Source organism: Oryctolagus cuniculus, chromosome 7, assembly GCF_964237555.1.
Source record: "Oryctolagus cuniculus chromosome 7, mOryCun1.1, whole genome shotgun sequence".
NCBI classification, from domain to species: domain Eukaryota; kingdom Metazoa; phylum Chordata; class Mammalia; order Lagomorpha; family Leporidae; genus Oryctolagus; species Oryctolagus cuniculus.
In genome coordinates this window covers 53,306,920-53,325,604 of record NC_091438.1, presented here as the reverse complement: position 1 = coordinate 53,325,604, position 18,685 = coordinate 53,306,920, and the positions used below count along the sequence as shown (strand labels likewise).

General features: G+C 44.3%; 1 long non-coding RNA gene across 1 annotated transcript in view; it reads left to right on the top strand.

Annotated features, from left to right (window-relative positions):
• LOC127493763 (uncharacterized) overlaps positions 1-18,685 on the top strand; it is a 59,592-nt gene that overhangs the window by 6,624 nt on the left and 34,283 nt on the right. The window lies entirely within an intron of this gene.

The following is an 18,685-nucleotide window of genomic DNA, read 5'->3' as shown; positions in this document are numbered from 1 at the left end:
TTGACTAATTAAAGTCTAACTGTTCTTTAAAGCACAGTTCAGACATCACCTTCTCTAGGGATCATCTGTTTCCCGATCTTCATTGGGTTCCCCTCTATTCACTACCCATGTAACCATGTGACTCTGTGATGATCTCTGTCAAGTTTTTAACTTTTTGCCTTTCACTTTTCCACTTGCTTGTGTACAAAGTTTGACAAAACTATTTTCAGTAATACTGAGTGCACAAGGTACAAATTCACTCCCTTCAGAATGTCCATTCTCCCAAAAGCAATTTATAGATTCAATGCAATCCCAATCAATATACCGAAGACCTTCTTTTGCCCTCTGCCCTCATTATACTCCCACCCCAATGCACTAGGAACCATGTCTGCCTGCCTGCCTTTCTTTTTCTTTTTTGAGGATTGACTTATTTAATTAAGTCAGAGGTACAGGGAGAGGGAGAGAAAAAGAGAGTTTCTGGTTCATTCCTAGAATCTCATCGGATCTCCCACATGGGTGGCAGGGGCCCGAGCATTTGGGCCATCTTCTGCTACTGTCCCCAGTGCGTTAGCAGGGAACTGGAATGAAAATGGAGCAGCTGGGACTCAAACTGGCCCTCCTGTGAGTTCAGACACTGCCAGTATTAGAGACACAGAAAGACATGGTGCCGGTACTAGCGTTGTGGGTTTAACAAATGCGTGATGAGTTAACAAATGGCTGAGATTAATGTTTCATTTCTAAAAAACTGATCTTAATGACAGGACAAGTTTTGCTTCTGATTTTCCTTTTTGAAAAGGGCAAGATTCCTGAAAAAAAATCTTTAGTGCCATCTAGTGGAAGTAGCTGCAATGAAAAGATATACTTTGGATCGTGTTTGCTTCTGTTCTATCTTATTTTTCATTTGAACTGAGAGAAGGAAGGACATGGTTGCATAGGCTTCAGCACACACTGCCTTATGGGTATTTTGATATTTTACATTTAAATTTATTTGAAAGGCAGAGAAAGAGAGAGACAAAGATCTTCCATCTGTTGGTTTACAACCCATATGCCCACAACAGCTGGAGCCAGAAGCCTGGAACTTAAACATCCAGAGCTCCCTCGTGGGTGGCAAAGATCCAGATGCTTGACCCATTACCTACTGGACCCCCTGGTGCAGCTTAGCAGGAAGTTGGAATGGGAAACGGAGCTGGGACTCAGACCCAGGCACTCTGATACGGGATGCAGGCGTCCTAAGCAATATCGTGACTGCCACAACAAGTACTCATGCTGGGAGTTTTGGTTTTCTGTCTAGCAATTCTCTATATTCTGAGATGATTCTGCTTGTGATATCTAATAAGTATAAACATAGTCCTTCCTAACTGATATAATATGTGCTAAGTGGGCAACTCTGCAAGTTGAAGGTGCAGGTGCAATAGCTAGAATAACATAGCTTTGGAGCTCTTGTGTAACTTTTTTCAGGTCAGACTATAAAAACACAAGACATCAGTTCCATTATTACATAACTACCTACCATTTTAGGAAAAATTTTCCACTGTGTTATCCAAGCTCTTTTAGCTCCCTCATTTCGCTCCCAGTTGTCTGACCAAATGGTTTGCCATAACTTCAGACATTCCATAGTTGACGTAGTGTGAGAACCGCACCCAATCTCTGTTGGTTTAATGTAGATTTAAGTGGTTCCTAGACCGTGTGCCTTAGTCATCTCTTTCTGTGAACTCCCTTTTCTATGTGTATCACAAAATAGTTTTAACCTCTTTCAAAATGAATGGTTTTGAAAGTACCTGTTATATTAATATATTTTATTAAAAAATAAATGGAAGAGCAGGCATTTGGCTTAGCAGTTAAGTTGCCTGCATTCCACATCACAATCCCTGGGTTTGATTCTCAGCTGTCGCTCCTGCCTTCAGCTTCTTGCCAGTGCAGACCCTGAGAAGTAATGATGGCTGTGGTGTTTGGGTTCCGGCCACCCCTGAGGGAGTCCTGGATTGAGGCCCCAGCTCCAGCCCTGGCCCATCCCAGATCACTGGGAGCATTTGGGCAGTGAACCAACCAGCAGCTGGGATCATTCTCTCTCTCTGTGTGTCTCTCTGCCTTTTAAGTAAACAGATAAATTATTTAAAAATGGGGATAAGTTCTCTTTGATAGTTTATACAGATGTGTTTTCCATATGAAACATAATCAAGTGGGTGGTAATAGGAGAAAGGGCACAGTGAGAGACTGGATTTCCTGGTGCATATGCAGCAATGCCCAGGGTTGCAATTAGAGCAGCAGCTGGCACTGCTCACACTGTGTGTGTTAGAGAATCAATCACAAAAGTCATGTTGATAATCATCTTCATAATATTGCATTACAACTTAGCATGCACTAGTTTTTACTTTAGATTCTTTTATTTAATACACATGTCAACTTTCAAGATTAGCCATGCAAATTTTGGTTTAGCCAAGGGCCTTGGGAAAGGGTTTATAATGTGTTTGCTCCAGATACCTTCATGGCTTGCTCCTTGCCAGAATGATAAAGCAGCAAGGGCAAGGACTGTTAGCTGTTGAATTCTCTCTGCTTTCCCAGGATCTAGGTGCATATCCAGCCCATAATTGGAACTCAGTAAATATTTATTAAATAAGTGTATGAAAAAACTGAGGCATGGTGAGGTAAAAGCATTGGCTTAAGGTCTCAGATGAAGCAATTAGGGCAAGAATTCATATCTTCTGACATCTTTTCCATTGAGTGGTTCAGTGTAGCACCTGTCTCCAATCAGCACAGCTTTTAGTTCCCTCCCCTGGGGCCCCTGGGGCCTTTGCTTCGAAAGGACCCATCCTGGCCCTTCTCCAGCCACACCCATTGTATGGGCCACGGAATTCCAAGAGCTCTTGGAATGTATTATGCAATTTAAATGTTATCTTTTCATAAGAAGGCTCAGAAGTAACTTATTCAGGAACACACAATCAGTATCCTCAGGAAGTAATAATTCTATACTTACCAAGTCACTAATGTGTGTATGTATATGTGTGTAGATGTGTATGTGTATGATACACAGGCTGGTCTGCTGTATATGTCAACTTGCATCTGTGGATTCAATCAAATGTTGATTTAAAATATATTTTTAAAATTTAGGCCTATATTGAACATGTACAGACTTATTTTATTTATCATTACTTTCTAATACATAACCACTATTTATATAGCATTTATATTGTATGAGTTTTGGGTATTATAAGTAATCTAAAGATGATTTAAAGTGTACAAGACAATGGTTATATGCAAACACTATGACATTTTATTTAAGGAACTTGATCATCCATAGATTGGGTGCCTGCTGGGATTCCTGGAACCAATTCCCCATTGATTCCCAAGGACCACTCTATATGTGTGAGTGGTGTGTATACTTGGACATATACACATACACATTTTTCATTGAAAACATGTGTTTGATTAAAAGCATGCAAACAATTTTTAAAAATATAAGTAAACAGTAAATTCCCCATGGTAGGCCCCACGTCAGAGACAGAATATTAACTTTTTTTTAACTTAAAAGAGCCCATACATTTAAAAAGTTGTATTGAAATTTAACTGAAAAGTGATCCCTGTTAAATATAAGAGTGGGAATAAGAGAGAGAGGAGATGTACAATTTGGGACATGCTCAATCGGACTTGCCCCAAATGGTGGAGTTAGAAATGTGCCAGGGGATTCCAATACAATCCCATCAAGGTTGCATGTACCAGTGCCATCTCACTAGTCCAAATGATCAATTTCAATTCACAATTGATCACACTGATGGGTCTGGGAGTCGAGGGGATCACACAAACAGGACTAGTGTCTGCTAATACTAACTGATAGAATCAAAAAGGGAGAGAACGATCCAACATGTGAAGTGGGATACACAGCAGACTCATAGAATGGCAGATGTCCTAAACAGCACTCTGGCTTCAGAATCAGCCCTTAAGGCACTCGGATCTGGCTGAAGAGCCCATGAGAGTATTTTAGGCATGGAAAGCCAAGACACTCTGGCAAAAAAAAAAAAAAAAAAAAAAAAAAAAAAAAAAAAAAAAAAGAAAGGTCTCTGTGAGTGAGATCCCAGTAGAAAGAACAGGCCATCAAAGAAGGAGGTACCTTTCTCTGAAGGGAGGAGAGAACTTCCACTTTGACTATGACCTTGTCTAAATAAGATCGAAGTCAGCGAACTCAAGAGGCTTCCATAGCCTTGGCAACTCATGACTAGAGCCTAGGGAGATTACTGACGCCATAAACAAGAGTGTCAAATTGTTAAGTCAACAACAGGAGTCACTGTGTACTTACTCCTTATGTGGGATCTCTGTCCTTAATCTGTTGTCCAATGTGAAGTAATGCTATAACTAGTACTCAAACAGTATTTTACACTTTATGTTCTATGTGGGTGCAAAGTGATGAAATCTTTACTTAATATATACTGAATCAATCTTCTGTATATAAAGATAATTGAAAATGAATCTTGATGTGAATGGAATGGGAGAGGGAGCGGGAGATGGGAGGGGTGTGGGTGGGAGGGAAGTTATGGGGGGCAAAAGCCATTGTAATCCATAAACTGTACCTTGGAAAATTATATTTACTAAATAAAAGTTTAAAAAATTTTTTTTAACTTTTTTATTTGGGACACTATACTTATTACATACACGATAGTGTGGAAAAGTGTAAGGTGCTCCCAAGTACCCTTTACTGAGCTCCACCACTACACAGAATTCTGTCCTTCTTGTCTAATTACTGCCCCAACTTTCACTTTGATTATTGTCTTTGCTGGAGCGTTCTAAAGCAAATCCCAGATATTAATGTGATGTAATTATATTGAGATTACCTTAAGATACTAATTTGTAAAGGTTTGGATATAAAATTGGAAAATATTTTGCATTTAATTTTTAAAATGTCCTTCATTTCAGAGAAGACTCACTGGAAGCTGGGCCTTTAACAATGGCCTTGTGACTATCAGTAAGACTTCATGTGTGCACACACGCGGGTGTACTTGTCATGTCCTGCTGCTTATGTCAAGCAGCTTCCTTTGCAGGATTCAGTGAGCCTCATCTCTTTTTATCTCACAGCCAGCCTACTATCTGTGATTTCCTTTCCCTTCTTTGGGAAGAGCTGTTGAAAATGGTAGGGAAATAAATGCCTTTTTTCCTCTCACTTTTTTGAGTGATGAAATCTGAAAATGATGACTGTAAAAGAGCAGACTATGATTTAATGTAGGACTTTTTTTCTAATTCCAGCACCAGCCCACTTTCGTGAGCTAAAGTGCACTCACGTCCTGGTAATAGCTCTAGAGCACGAGTAGGTTATAATATATCATGGCACATACAGAAGTCCATGCATTAGCTCCAGGAATGTTGCTAGGAAATAATGCCCCTGGCTGCAAAGAAATATAAATAACCTTCGCCTAAAGAGGCAAAACCTAGTTATTTACTTCTGTACTGACAGTAACTTTTTTTCTTAAGTACCTATTTTCTCGGTAGCATTTAAGTCTGCACTGCACTTTAATAAAACATTTTTCATTCTTTTTGCACAATGCACCAGACCTAAAAACCCTTTCCCCAGTTAGTAATGAGGGGAACATGGTATTTTCAGGAAATTATGGTGTGATAAAGCCCTCTTACTCTTCAGTGCCCCATGCTGCTCCCGTTGAGGAAATCCTTGAAGTGGTACCCTCTGGAGCTGGAGTGGGGGCAGCGTGCAGGGATGACGCGCCTGCGTATCTGTGGTCCAGGAGCCGAGAGGCAACAATCAGGGCGGGGTGAAAGTTCAGAGACTTATTTAGAAACTTCCTTTGCCATGCAAAAGCACATTTTCCTTATACTTGGATCCAGAGTGGCTTGGAGAAGTGCTGATAGAGATTGTGAAGTAGGAAGAATGGAGGGCAGGTCAAGTCTTTCCAAGCTGCCTTGGACACTGTCACATTTTTAGACTTGTGCTGTTCAACATGGGAGCCAGGAGGCATAGGTGGCTTTTTGGCCCTTAAAATGTGGTTAGTCCAAATTAAGATAATGCTTTTAGTCTAAGATATATGTTGGTCTTCAAAAATTTATTGTGCAAAAAAAAAATGAGTATTTCATTAATAATGTTGTATGTTGATTGCATGTTGAAGTGATAATATATATTACATTGTTTTTCAAAGATTTACTTATTTGGAAGACAGAGTGACAGAGGGAAAGAGAGACAGAGCGAGAACTCTTCCATCTGTTGGTTCACTGCCAAAATGGCCTAGAGATGGTTCAGACCAAAGCCAAAGGCCTAGAACTCCATCTAGTCTCCAAAATGGGTAGCAGAAGCCTAAGTACTTGAGCCAGTCTCCTCTGCTTTCCCATGTGCATTAGTAGGGAGCTAGATCAGAAGGCCATGACTTCACCAATGCCAGCTCTTATTTTTGTTTTTATAATTTTTAAATATAGACTTTATTTTTTAGAGAAGTCTCAGGCTCACAGCAAAATTGCGTGGTAGGTACAGAGCATTCTCACATCCCTCTCCTGCCTACACAGGCCCCAGCTGCCTCACCAAGAACACACTGCACCAAGATGGTACATGTGTTAGAATCAGCAAGCCCAGGTGCACATACTGTTATTACCCAAAGATCATAGTTTGCGTCAGAAATCACTCTTAATCACCTTTTATGAGCTTTGGCAACTGTATGATGCATATCAACCATCACAGATAGTTAAAAAAATTGTGGAAAATGGAATTAAAAGATAAATTTGTTCAGGAGCAAAAACATGTTGCAATCCATGCTTAGTATTTCTCATCATTGAAGACCCCAAATGGTATGTAGGGTGTTTCAATGCCTTAAAAAATCCGTTGGCGCCACCTACTCATTCCTCTCTCCCTCCCTCAAGCCTCTGGCAGCCACTGTCTCTCTTATTTCATCTTTTCCAGAGTGTTGTAGGCCAGAATCAGCCAGCACTGAGCCATCCGGATGACCTCTCTCACTTGGTGATATGCACTGACATTTCCTCCACATCACTTTGTGGCCCAATGGCTCATTTCTTTTTCAGCACTGAGTAATATTTCATTGTATGGGTATACTAGTTTTTCTAAAAATGATACTATTTTAATAAAAATATAGTAAATAAAACCTTTTAGTAAAATTAATTTCCACTTGTTTTTTTAAAGGTTTTTATTTTTATTTTTAGACAGGCAGAGTTAGACAGTGAGAGAGAGAGACAGAGAGAAAGGTCTTCCTTCTGTTTGTTTACCCCCCCAAATGGCTGCTACGGCCTATGCACTGCACAAATCCGAAGCCAGGAGCCAGGAGCCAGGTGCTTCCTCCTGGTCTCCCATGTGGGTGCAGGGCCCAAGGACCTGGGCCATCCTCCACTGCCTTTCCGGGCCATAGCAGAGAGCTGGCCTGGAAGAGGAGCAACCGGGACAGAATCCGGCACCCCAAATGGGACTAGAATCACGGGGAGCTGGCGCCACAGGCAGAGGATCAGCCTAGTGAGTCACGGCGCCAGCCAATTTCCACTTGTTAATTCCTACTTTTAAAATAAATGTCTATGGGGCCTGCGCTGTGGCATAGCGGGTAAAGCCCTCTGCCTACAGTGCTGGCATCCCATATGGGCACTGGTTCAAGACCCAGCTGTTCCACTTCCGATCCAGCTCCCTGCTATGGCCTGGAAAAGCAGTAGAAGATGGCCCAAGTCTCTGGGTCCCTGCACCTGTGTGGGAGACCCTGAAGAAGCTCCTGACTCCTGGCCTTGGATCAGCACAGCTCCAGCCACTGTGGCCATTTGAAGAGTGAACCAGCGAATGGAGGACCTCTCTCTCTCTCTCTCTCTCTCTCTGCCTCTCTTCTTCTCTCTCTGACTTTCAAATAAATAAATAAATAAATCTTTAAAAAAAATACATGGCTATTAGAATAAAATTGTATAAATTGCTCATAGCACAATTCTATTGGACAGCTCTGCTCTAGACCTTATGAAAACAGTGTTATCAGTAGAGTTCATCTTTAGTACACCTTCTCATTCCAACCCCTGCCTAGCTTTTGTTGCCTCCAACAATGGGCACTCTTCTCTAAAACTGCCTACCTTCCTTAGTTTCCTGTGCCATCCCTAAATGGCTTGGGGTCATCATGCTTCCTTGTACACCATTCCCACCACCATTGGAAGTCACTTCAGTGATTTTGCAGGACTGGATGAAAATTTACTAACTTGGTCTTTTTTTTTTTTTTTTTTTGACAGGTAGAGTTATAGACAGTGAGAGAGAGACAGAGAGAAAGGTCTTCCTTCCATTGGTCCACTCCCCAAATGGTAGCTATGGCTGACACTGCGCTGATCTGAAGCCAGGAGCCAGGTGCTTCTCCCTGGTCTCCCATGCGGGTGCAGGGGCCCAAGCACTTGGGCCATCCTCCACTGCCTTCCCGGGCCACAGCAGAGATCTGGACTGGAAGAGGAGCAACCAGGACTAGAACCGGCGTCCATATGGGATGCTGGTGCCGCAGGCGGAGGATTAACCAAGTGAGCTATGGCACCAGCCCCTAACTTGGTCTTTATTTGAAAGGTAATTACAGAGATAGAGGGAGAGACACACAGAGAGATCTTCCACCTGTTGGTTCACTCTCCAAGTGGCTGCAATGGCCAGGGCTGGGCCAGGTTGAAGCCAGGAGCATGAACTTCCATCTGGGTCTCCCACATGGGTAGCAGGAGCTCAAGTACTTGGGCCATCTTCTGCTGCTTTCCCAGGAGCATTAGCAGAGAGCTGGATTGGAAGTGGAGCAGCCAGGACGTGAACTGGCCCTCATGTGGGATGCTGGCATTGCAGGCAATGGCCTAACCCACCGCAACATAGTGCTGGCAATAGCTTGGTCTCTCACCATTATTCTGGATTTCCTGGAGCATACGGAAATGTGCTCAGACGGCTTGCTTACAGCAAAAAGGTGTCACTTAGAAGAGATGAAACAGTGTAAGGGTTAAAAACATTATTTGATAGAAAACTTCCAAGTTATTTTATTATATAAGTGATTAACATTATTTCTAAAACTTAAATGGAATAGAAGCTCATTCTATCGTACTCTGATTTATTCCTCTTTTGTGTTGGGTCTGTTCACCTTATATTTTCTCAAGGGGAGCAATATTACACTTTAATAGGAAAATAATTGGTTATTGGGATATGAGAAAAATATCTTGCTCTTTCAATGTATAAAGCACAGATATGTATAGACAGTACAAAACCACATCTATAGCACATCTGTAGATTAAAATTTCTTGAGGGGAATGATTAAGAAAAAAGTGTCCAAAAATGTTCCTTAGGGCATTAGTCATGAAAAGTAGCATGCAGGATATTCCTAGAGTGTACCCATAGCCATGGGACTTTTTAAGGATCAGTTGATCTCTGCATTTCCCAAGGAGAGTGAGGAGTATTTAATAGAAGAAGAATATAGCAAGATTCACATGTACAATTGGGGGAGGGGAGCATCTTGGGGGTGTTGCAAATGTCTGCTACCATTTGATTACTCTTTGTTAACATTTTGCCAAATTCATTCTCTCTCTCTCTCTCTCTCTCTCTCTGTGTGTGTGTGTGTGTGTACAATGTAGGTGAAGAGGGCATAGAAGTTCATTGCATTGTCTTGTCAGTTTTTTCTTCTTCTTCTTTTTTAAAGATTTATTTATTTGTTTGAAAGTCAGAGCTACACAAAGATAAAAGGAGAGGCAGAGAGAGAGAGAGAGAGAGAGAGAGAGAGAGAGAGGTCTTCCATCTGCTGGTTCACTCCCCAATTGGCCGCAACCGCTGGAGCTGAGCTGAGCTGAAGCCAGGAGCCTTCTCCAGGTCTCCCACACGGGTGCAGGGACCCAAGGACTTGGGCCATCTTCCGGTGCTTTCCCAGGCCATAGCAGAGAGCTGCATCAGAAGTGGAGCAGCCAGGACTTGACTGGCACCCATATGGGATGCCAGCACCGCAGGCAGCAGCTCTACACGCAATGCCACAGCGTCAGCCCCTCAGCTGTTTTCTAGGTGTGAACATTTTCAAAATAAAAGTTGGGGTAAAAGGCCATCCTTCTCCAACCCTGTATCTAGCCACCCCTGCATTCCCTTTTTACTCTGGGGCCCTGTGGAGCTGCAATCTCTGGCCTTTTGCATAAGTTGCACCCTCTGCATAGAACACAGCTTGGGGTCTCCCTCCTCTTCCCTCATGCCCAGCCTCTGTATGGATAACTCCTAACAGACTTTGTTTCTCTTCCTCCAGGAAGCCTTCCATCACCACCCAACTCCACCCAGGTCTAGGTTCAGACTCCCACATATTTTCTCTTTATTGAAATTGTCCTTGTCATATAATACTATATCACACATTATATTTATCTGTCTTCACTGGACTATAAGTTCCTTAGAGGAGAGGAGAGGACAACAACTTGTTTTAGTCATTTCTTTGTCCTCTGTAACTTCACAGGGCTTCTCTCAATATTTATTAAATAAAGCAAAAATTAACTTTTCTATGAGATGCATAATTATTTTACATAATTCCATGCAAAATGTAAAAAAAAAAAGACAAAAGTAAAATCGAAGCAAACTTGATGTTTTGTTTGACTTGTAAACTTTTACTCCTGATAACAGTATAATTTCAGGTTGAGCTTTTATCAAATATAAAAGCTCCCAGATGCCCATTGTTAAGAGCTCTTGGTGCAACATCCCTGACCATCCCAGGAACCATCGTCTGGCTGTTGCCCTCAGCTCCGACACGGTCCTGCTTCTGCCAGTGTGACACAGACTCTGCAGAAAAGGCCGGGGGTAAGAGGGACAGTGCGAATTTACAAAGATAGATGGAATATGCTTTCAGGATTTCAGAGTTTAATGAGAAATACAAACTCGTGAGTGATACTAGGAGTTTTTCCTTACAGCTGTATCCTCTTTTTGGTAGTTTAAAAAGCAATTTCACATATTTGTCCCTCAACAAAAGCCCTATGAAGTAGGCATTCTCACCCTATCTTATGGCTGTTCATATAAGCCAGAATGTACTGGGAAAGGAAGGGGTTCTTTTCTTTTTAAAGATTTTATCTATTTATTTGAGAGGCAGAGTTACAGATAGAGAGTGGGAGCACTGATTCACTTCCCAGATGGCTGCAACGGCTGCCACTGGGCTGGTCCAAAGCCAGGAGCCAGGAGCTTCACCCAGGTCTCCCATGTGAGTGCTGGGGCCTGAGTACTTGAGCAATCCTTTGCTGCTTTCCCAGGTGCATTAGCAGAGAGCTGGATTGGAAGTGGAGCAGCAGGGACTCGAACCAGCACCCATATGGGATGCTGGCACTGCAGGTGGTAGCTTTACCTGATATGCCACAGCACTGGCCCCCAGGAAGGGGTTCTTTGTTCTCTAGACTTTAGGTATTTTCATCATATCTAGGGTCTGCCAACTTTACATCCATAGCTCCTTACTAAACTGCACACTTTTCCTTCTGCATAAAATTCTGTAGATTCAACTCAGGTGCAACTTCACCCTTCACTGGCAGGAGGTACAATCTAGAGCATGATGCACTCCACATGGAAAATTCATCAGGAGAAATGCATAGGACTTGGATAAAGTCATCCCCCCACCATTTAGCTACTCGATGGCTCTATAATTCTATACATTTGCTGAAGACAAAGGTTATCATTGCAGCCACATAAAAATTGTGTGTAAATGAATAATGACTGTACAGGCATGGTAATCATTATTAGGGAGCTGGACTTAGGAGCAATTTTTTTTTCTATAAGAAAATCAGAACTTGAAGTGGGCATTTGGCCCCATGGTTAAGATGCTGGTTGGGTTGCCACCATCCCATATCAGAGTGCTTGGCTTTGAGTCCTGGCTCTGCTTCTGAATCCAGCTTCCTGCTAATATGCACCCTGCACGGCAGCAGGTGATAACCCAAACACTGGGTTCCCGCCAAGGACCTGAGCCGAGGTCTATGCTCCTGGATTCCACCTGGCCCAGCCCTGACTTGAGGAGGGAATCAGCAGATGGAAGATTTTCGTGTTTCTTTGTTTTTGTCTCTCTTCCTTTCAAATAATATAAATAATAAAATTAAAATTGGGGGCAGATGTTTAGCCTTGTGGTTAAGATGCTTCAGTACCCCATAAGAGTACCTGGGTTCAATCCCTGGCTCTGGTTTCTGATTCTGCCAACACCTAATGCAGACTCAGGGAGGCAGCTGTGATGGCTTAAGTAGTTACGCTTTTTCCACCCATGTAGGAGACCTGGATTGATTTCTTGGCTGCTGTCTGAGGTTTGTTCTGGCTGCAAACATTGTGGGCATTTGAGGAGTGAGTTAGCAGTGAATCTATCTTCTCTCTTCCTCTCAAATAATAAATAAATAAATAAAATTTTGAAAGAAGTTAAAAATTGTTAACTTTTAAAAAATTTATTTGAGAGGCAGAGTTAGAGAGAGAGAGAGAGAGAGAACCATTCACTGGCTCTCTTCTCAAATGGCTGCAATGGTCAGGGCTGGGCCAGGCTGAAGCCAGGAGCCTGGAACTCATTCTGGGTCTACCATGTGGGTGGTAGTGACCCAGGTACTTGGACTATCTTCTGCTGCTTTCGCAGGCACATTAGCAAGGAGCTGGATTTGAAGTGGAGCAGGTGGAACTCAAACATGTCCTCATATAGGATGCCAGTGTTGTAAGCAGTGGCTTAATCTGCTGTGCCATAATGCCAGTCCCCATCAACAATTTTTAGTGTATATCCAAGTTCTTTTGTACACTCATTAAGCTGAGAGTAACCTATCTTGAATACTAATAGATTCGTGGCTTTCTTTTTTTAAAAGATTTATTTTATTTATTTGAAAGGCAGAGTTACAGAGAGGCAGCGGCAGAGGCAGAAAGAGAGAGAGAGGTTTTCCATCTGCTGGTTCACTCCCCAAATTGCCACAATGGCCAGAGCTGGGCCAATCTGAAGCCAGCAGCCAGGAGCTTCTTCTGGATGGCCTACGTAGGTATAGGGGCCCAAGGACTTGGGCCATCAACTGCTTTCCCAGGCCATAGCAGAGAGCTGGATTGGAAGTGGAGCATCTAGGACTTGAACCAGCACCCCTATGGGATGCCGGCAGTGTAGGTGGTGGCTTTACCTGCTCTGCCACTGTGCTGGCCCTGATTCTTGGCTTTTCAAACCCATGTGTTGAGTAGCCAATTTTCCTATGTTTTCTCAGCTCTGTTCAAGGACATACACAGGATTTGTCAGAATTATTGGATCAGACCACAGTGATCTAGGAAGGACTGTTCTTCTCTTTCTTTCTTGCTTTCTTTCTTTCTTTCTAAGATTTATTTATTTATTTGATAGGCAGAGTTACAGAGAGGCAGAAGCAGAGATAGAAAGAAAGAGAGGTTTTCCATCCACTGGTTCACTCCCTAAATGGCCGCAATGGCCAGAACTGCACCAATCCGAAACCAGGAGCCATGAGCTTCTTCCCAGTCTCCAATATGGATTCAGGGACCCAAACACTTGGGCCATCTTCTACTGCTTTCCCAGGTCATAGCAGAGAGCTGGATCAGAAGTGGAGCAGCCAGGACTCAAACCGGCACCCATATGGGATGCTGGCACTGCAGGTGGAGTTTTTACCCTGTATGCCACAGTGCCAGCCCCTCTTCTTCTACTTCTAAGCATATTCACTCTTCTGTTTCTAACAAGGCCTACTGAATGCTTGCTTTTCCCTTCCTAAGTCACAATGAAGCCGCAGGCAGGAGGATTAGTTGAGGGACCGAGGCAATTGTCCACCTAGTTGCTACTGTACATCTGAGAAGAGGTCTGCAGGTCTCTTCTCCCTGCCCCTGACAGGGAGCTTGTTCACTCTGCAGGTGCGGCCACCCCCACGTGAGAGCTCTTACAGAAAAGTGGTCACCCTGTGTGTTGTCATTCTAACCGACCAACGTCCAGTGACATTGATGGATAGTGAGGAGAGCCTGACCCTCCCTGTGATGTCTGCTAGGCAGGTCTGACTATTCCTTTTTTTTTTTCTTTTTTTTTTTTTAAGAAAGCTTTTATTTAATAAATATGAATTTCATAGGTGTAGCTTTTGGAATATAGCAGTTCTTCTCCCCCATACCTGCCCTCCCACCTCCACTCCTGTCCCACCTCCCACTCCCTCTTTCATCCCATTCTTCATTAAGATTCATTTTTAATTATCTTTTTTTTTTTTTTTTTAACAGGCAGAGTGGACAGTGAGAGAGAGAGACAGAGAGAAAGGTCTTCCTTTGTCGTTGGTTCACCCTCCAATGGCCGCCACGGCCGGCGCGCTGTGGCCGGCGCACCACGCTGATCCGATGGCAGAAGCCAGGTACTTATCCTGGTCTCCCATGGGGTGCAGGGCCCAAGCACTTGGGCCATCCTCCACTGCACTCCCTGGCCACAGCAGAGAGCTGGCCTGGAAGAGGGGCAACCGGGACAGAATCCGGTGCCCTGACTGGGACTAGAACCCAGTGTGCTGGGCCGCAAGGTGGAGGATTAGCCTAGTGAGCCGCGGCGCTGGCCTCATTTTTAATTATCTTTATATAAAAAGATCAACTGTATACTAAATAAAGATTTCAACAGTTTGCACCCACACAGACACACAAAGTATAAAGTACTGTTTAAAGACAAGTTTTACAGTTAATTCTCATAGTACAACACATTAAGGACAGAGGTCAGCTATTCCGTTTCCTTGACTGAGCAGGTACTCACCTGAAGGACCCTGGAAGCCTTTGGCAGAACAACCTAATCTCAGCTCTGAGCTTTGTGGGCTTCCCTTTCTAATAAGACCTTCCCTCAACTGGGGGCTTCCACGAGGTCATACTCATCTGCCCTTCTTTCCCTACAGTTATAATACAGATTTTTACTGTTGGGGAGGGTCACTCTTTACTGTAATGGGACTGGGGAGGCCTCTCTATACCAGAAAACTGAGAGGCAATGGGGAGACCTGTCTATTGGAAAACCTGGCCCTGATGAGTCCAGTTGTGTCTGACCCAAGCACAAAAACAAGAACCCAGAGGGTTGTCCTGCTCCTTTAAACTGATTGTAAGTCTTCCCCGAAATAAGCCGTCTTCTATGTTTGCATTACATGGCACCAGAGGACAGTGTGCCTGTGTCCCTTAAGCGCTCTGACCAGCACAACAGATGTTTTCAGTCAGGAAGGGCTGCAGAAAGTTAAGGGTTTTAGAAAAAGAAAAAAAGAAAAACTAATTCTGTCCTGAGAGCCCCAGGATAGAAAAGATTGTAACCTGTCTAGCCCCGAGGCAGTCCTAGTACTCAGCAATTTCATTTAGTCCCACTGTGATTCAATTCTCCTTCTTTGAAGATTGGACCCACACTGGTTTTATTTTTCGTCTTTTCATGCTCTGTGGTCCTTTGTAGCATTTAAAATAGTAACCTGTGGTTTGGGGAGGCCATTAGGCAATTCAGCCCCCTTAGCAGCATGCACCTGCTGAGTCATTGTGCCCTAGGTTGCAAGTATCCTCTGACACCATTCGAATCAGTGAGCTATTTGGACAGGGTTTTCCATTGTGTCCCAACTGTTCAAACGTTAAGCGTCTGTTCTTGGTCAAACAGAGGAAAAGGCAAAATTGTTCGCATCTTTCCTGTTGTGATTCCTTGATATTCATTTGCCCTGTCTGCCCTGTCCATGTACTTAAGAATAGCTCATTTTTGTCAATTCCTTCACACATGCTAGTGTTAGGGACTGAATTGTATCTCCCCAGATTTGCAGGTTGAATTCCTAATCCCCAGAACAACTCAGAATGTGACTATGGAGATACAGCCTCTCCAGAGGTCACTGGGCTTAAATGAAGTCATATTTGTGGACCCCAATCCAGTGTCTTTGTAAGAAGGGGGAGAGATCCCAGACACACACAGGTGCAGAAGAAAGACCTCGTGAGTACGCAGCAGACACACAACTGTCTGCAAAACACAGAGGACTCTGTTGACTCCTTGATCTTGTACTCCCAGCCTCCAGAACTCAGAAAATAAATTTCTATCATTTAAGCTGCCTGATCTGTGGCATTTGATGATGGCAGTCTTGCCACACTAATATAACCAGGCAGTGTCATAACTGCTTTTTATGATTTATTTGTTGTTCCTTTATTTGAAAGGCAGAAAGACAGATAAAGTCTTCCACCTGCTGGTTCACTCCACAAATGCCTGCCATCAGCCAAGACTGGGCCAGGCCCAAGCCAGGAGCCCAAAACTCCATCCAGGTCTCCCCTGTGAGTGTCAGGGACCCAGGTACTTGAACTATCACTTGCTGCCTCCCACAGTGTACAACAGCAAGAAGATGGGTCAGAAGTGGAGGAGCCAGGACTCTAACCAGACACTCCAACACAGGGCATGTGTGCCCCAAGAGGCATTTTAACGGCTGTGCCAAACGCCCACCCCCATGAAGTATTTAATCGTCATGGTTACCAGATGAAGCAGGTACGATTTAGACAGGGCTTCCCAATATAGACTTTGCCCACAGTAGGGGCTCAGGCCTGACTTTGAAAGTAGGTAAGTGGAGTGCTCGGGCTCATAAATGGGTGAGGTGGGGAGAGGGATTGGATGGAGCCGAGTGTTTTCCTGACACATGCATATCTTGATCCGGACTGTGTGTGTTCCTTGCTCATCACACGTAAGGAACACAAGGTGGTGTCCTAGGAGTGCGTTAGGAGGAGCTCACAATTTTGCTCTTAGTCTGGTTTCTGTTGCTGCAACAGAATGAATACTCGAGGCTAGGCAAATTACAAAAACTGAGAGGTTTATTTGATTTACGATTCTGGCAGCTGGAGGGTCCATAGAACTCAGTGCCGGCATCTTCGAGAGGGCCCCCTGCTGTATCACAACATGGCAGAGAATGGAAAGGGAATAGACCCCGCTTTATAACAACACACTCTCGGGCCAGCGCTGTGGCTCACTTGGTTAATCCTCCGCCTGTGGCACCAGCATCCCATATGGGCGCCGGTTTTAGTCCCGGTTGCTCCTCTTCCAGTCCAGCTCTCTGCTGCGGCCCAGGAGGGCAGTGGAGGATGGCCCAAGTCCTTGGGCCCTTGCACCTGCATGGGAGACCAGGAGGAGGCGCCTGGCTCCTGGCTTCAGATCAGCGCAGCGTGCTGGCCGTGGCGGCCATTTGGGGGGTGAACCAGCGGAGGGAAGACCTTTCTCTCTGTCTCTCTCTCTCACTGTCTATAACTCTACCTGTCAAATAAATGAAAATATAAAAAACACACACACACACACATTCTCATGGGAACAGACTCACCCAAGACCAACCAGCACTGCTCTCTAATTGTCTTCCACCAGGTGCCACCTCTTTAAGCTTCCACCTGCCCCCCGCCCCTGCCACAGTGGGGCCCAGACCTGCAGCACGTGCACCTGTGAGGAATGCACTCAAACCATCTCCAAACCACAGCAGCCGGGAAAGGCCCGAGCATAGGAAGGGGTCATTGCAGTCTCCTCCAGGGAGAGGAGCTGTCCTCCATGCAGGAGCTGACGGTCTTCATCAGCAACCAGCTGAAAGCTCCCAGTGACTCCCCCTATGCCAATACAAATAGAACCACAGCCAATACGCATGTAATGTGTTAGCCCCCAGATAGCACTCGTGTATGTGTTTGTACTCTTCCAGAAATGGTGTGGCTTGTGAAGACAGGTGTGGGTTTGAGTTTGGTTAATCGATTGGCTACAGGATCCTGGGTGAGTTATGGAACCTCTCAGAACCTGTTTTGCCTTCTGTCAAATGGTGATGGTGATGGTACAAGAGCCAAAATGATACCCCTGTGGTAGGATAAGGATGGAGCGGGAGAGGTAGCCAGCAGGACATTTTGCACGCAGGGGACACTCAGTCTCTTCCCTCAAAGAGGCTGTCTTTGCACCAGTGGACTTCCACAGTAGTTCCATTCCCTTCAAACAGCTCGCGTTACTGTCCACAGCTCTCGTTACTGACGACAGTGATGCTTAACTCCAGCAGGGGCCTGGAGCTAGGGACGCCTGCATTATCAGGAAGCACCCCCACCTTCCTGCTGAGAACTGCTGTCTACACTGTGGGACCCCAAGTCTCCCTGACCAGGTTGATATGTTTGAGATACTTTCTCCTTCACTCTTACTGCTTTCTCTCAGTGGAGTAGGCGTTAGCTCCACAGGAGGGCAATGCAGTAAGCTAATGAAAAAGGTACTTGATACACTGCCTTCTCACATGCAGCTAGACGCCAGGAAGCATCTGGGAGAGTTGTGGGAAAACAAGATAAAGAACGCACAGGCCTAGAGGAGTGTTGACTGGGCCATTTGGGGAAAATGGATAAAAGGGAAGGTGAGAGGAATGGAAGATTATCATCATTTTTCTCATGGAGCCTCATTTAGCTGTCTGTGATTTGGCTTCCTCCGGGGGCACCTGCCACCTCTCACTAGAAACAGCTATGTATGCTAGAACCCTGTCCCACATCCAGTCTCACCTGCCCCAGGTCTAAAACCTGGGCTACTGACTTGGGTCAGATGAGTATATAGTTACCTGAACCATCTCATCAAAATCATATTAAATACCAAAAGGCCCTAGAATTTTATCTCTCAGAACCTAAAAATGTTCTCCCTGTAATGATACATGAATGGTTGCACATAAAATTTCATAGCCCCAAATATGGAAGACTAGAAAGGGAGGAAATGGCCTGTGTCTCTCATGAACAGCTGGCACACAGGCTAGGTTAACTGAGCATCATTCTTTGGCTGTTCTAAGGGAAGGGTTATAGGACCAAAGTGTCCAGAAAGTTCTGAGTTGAAGTAATGTTTAGTGTTTTGGGTAA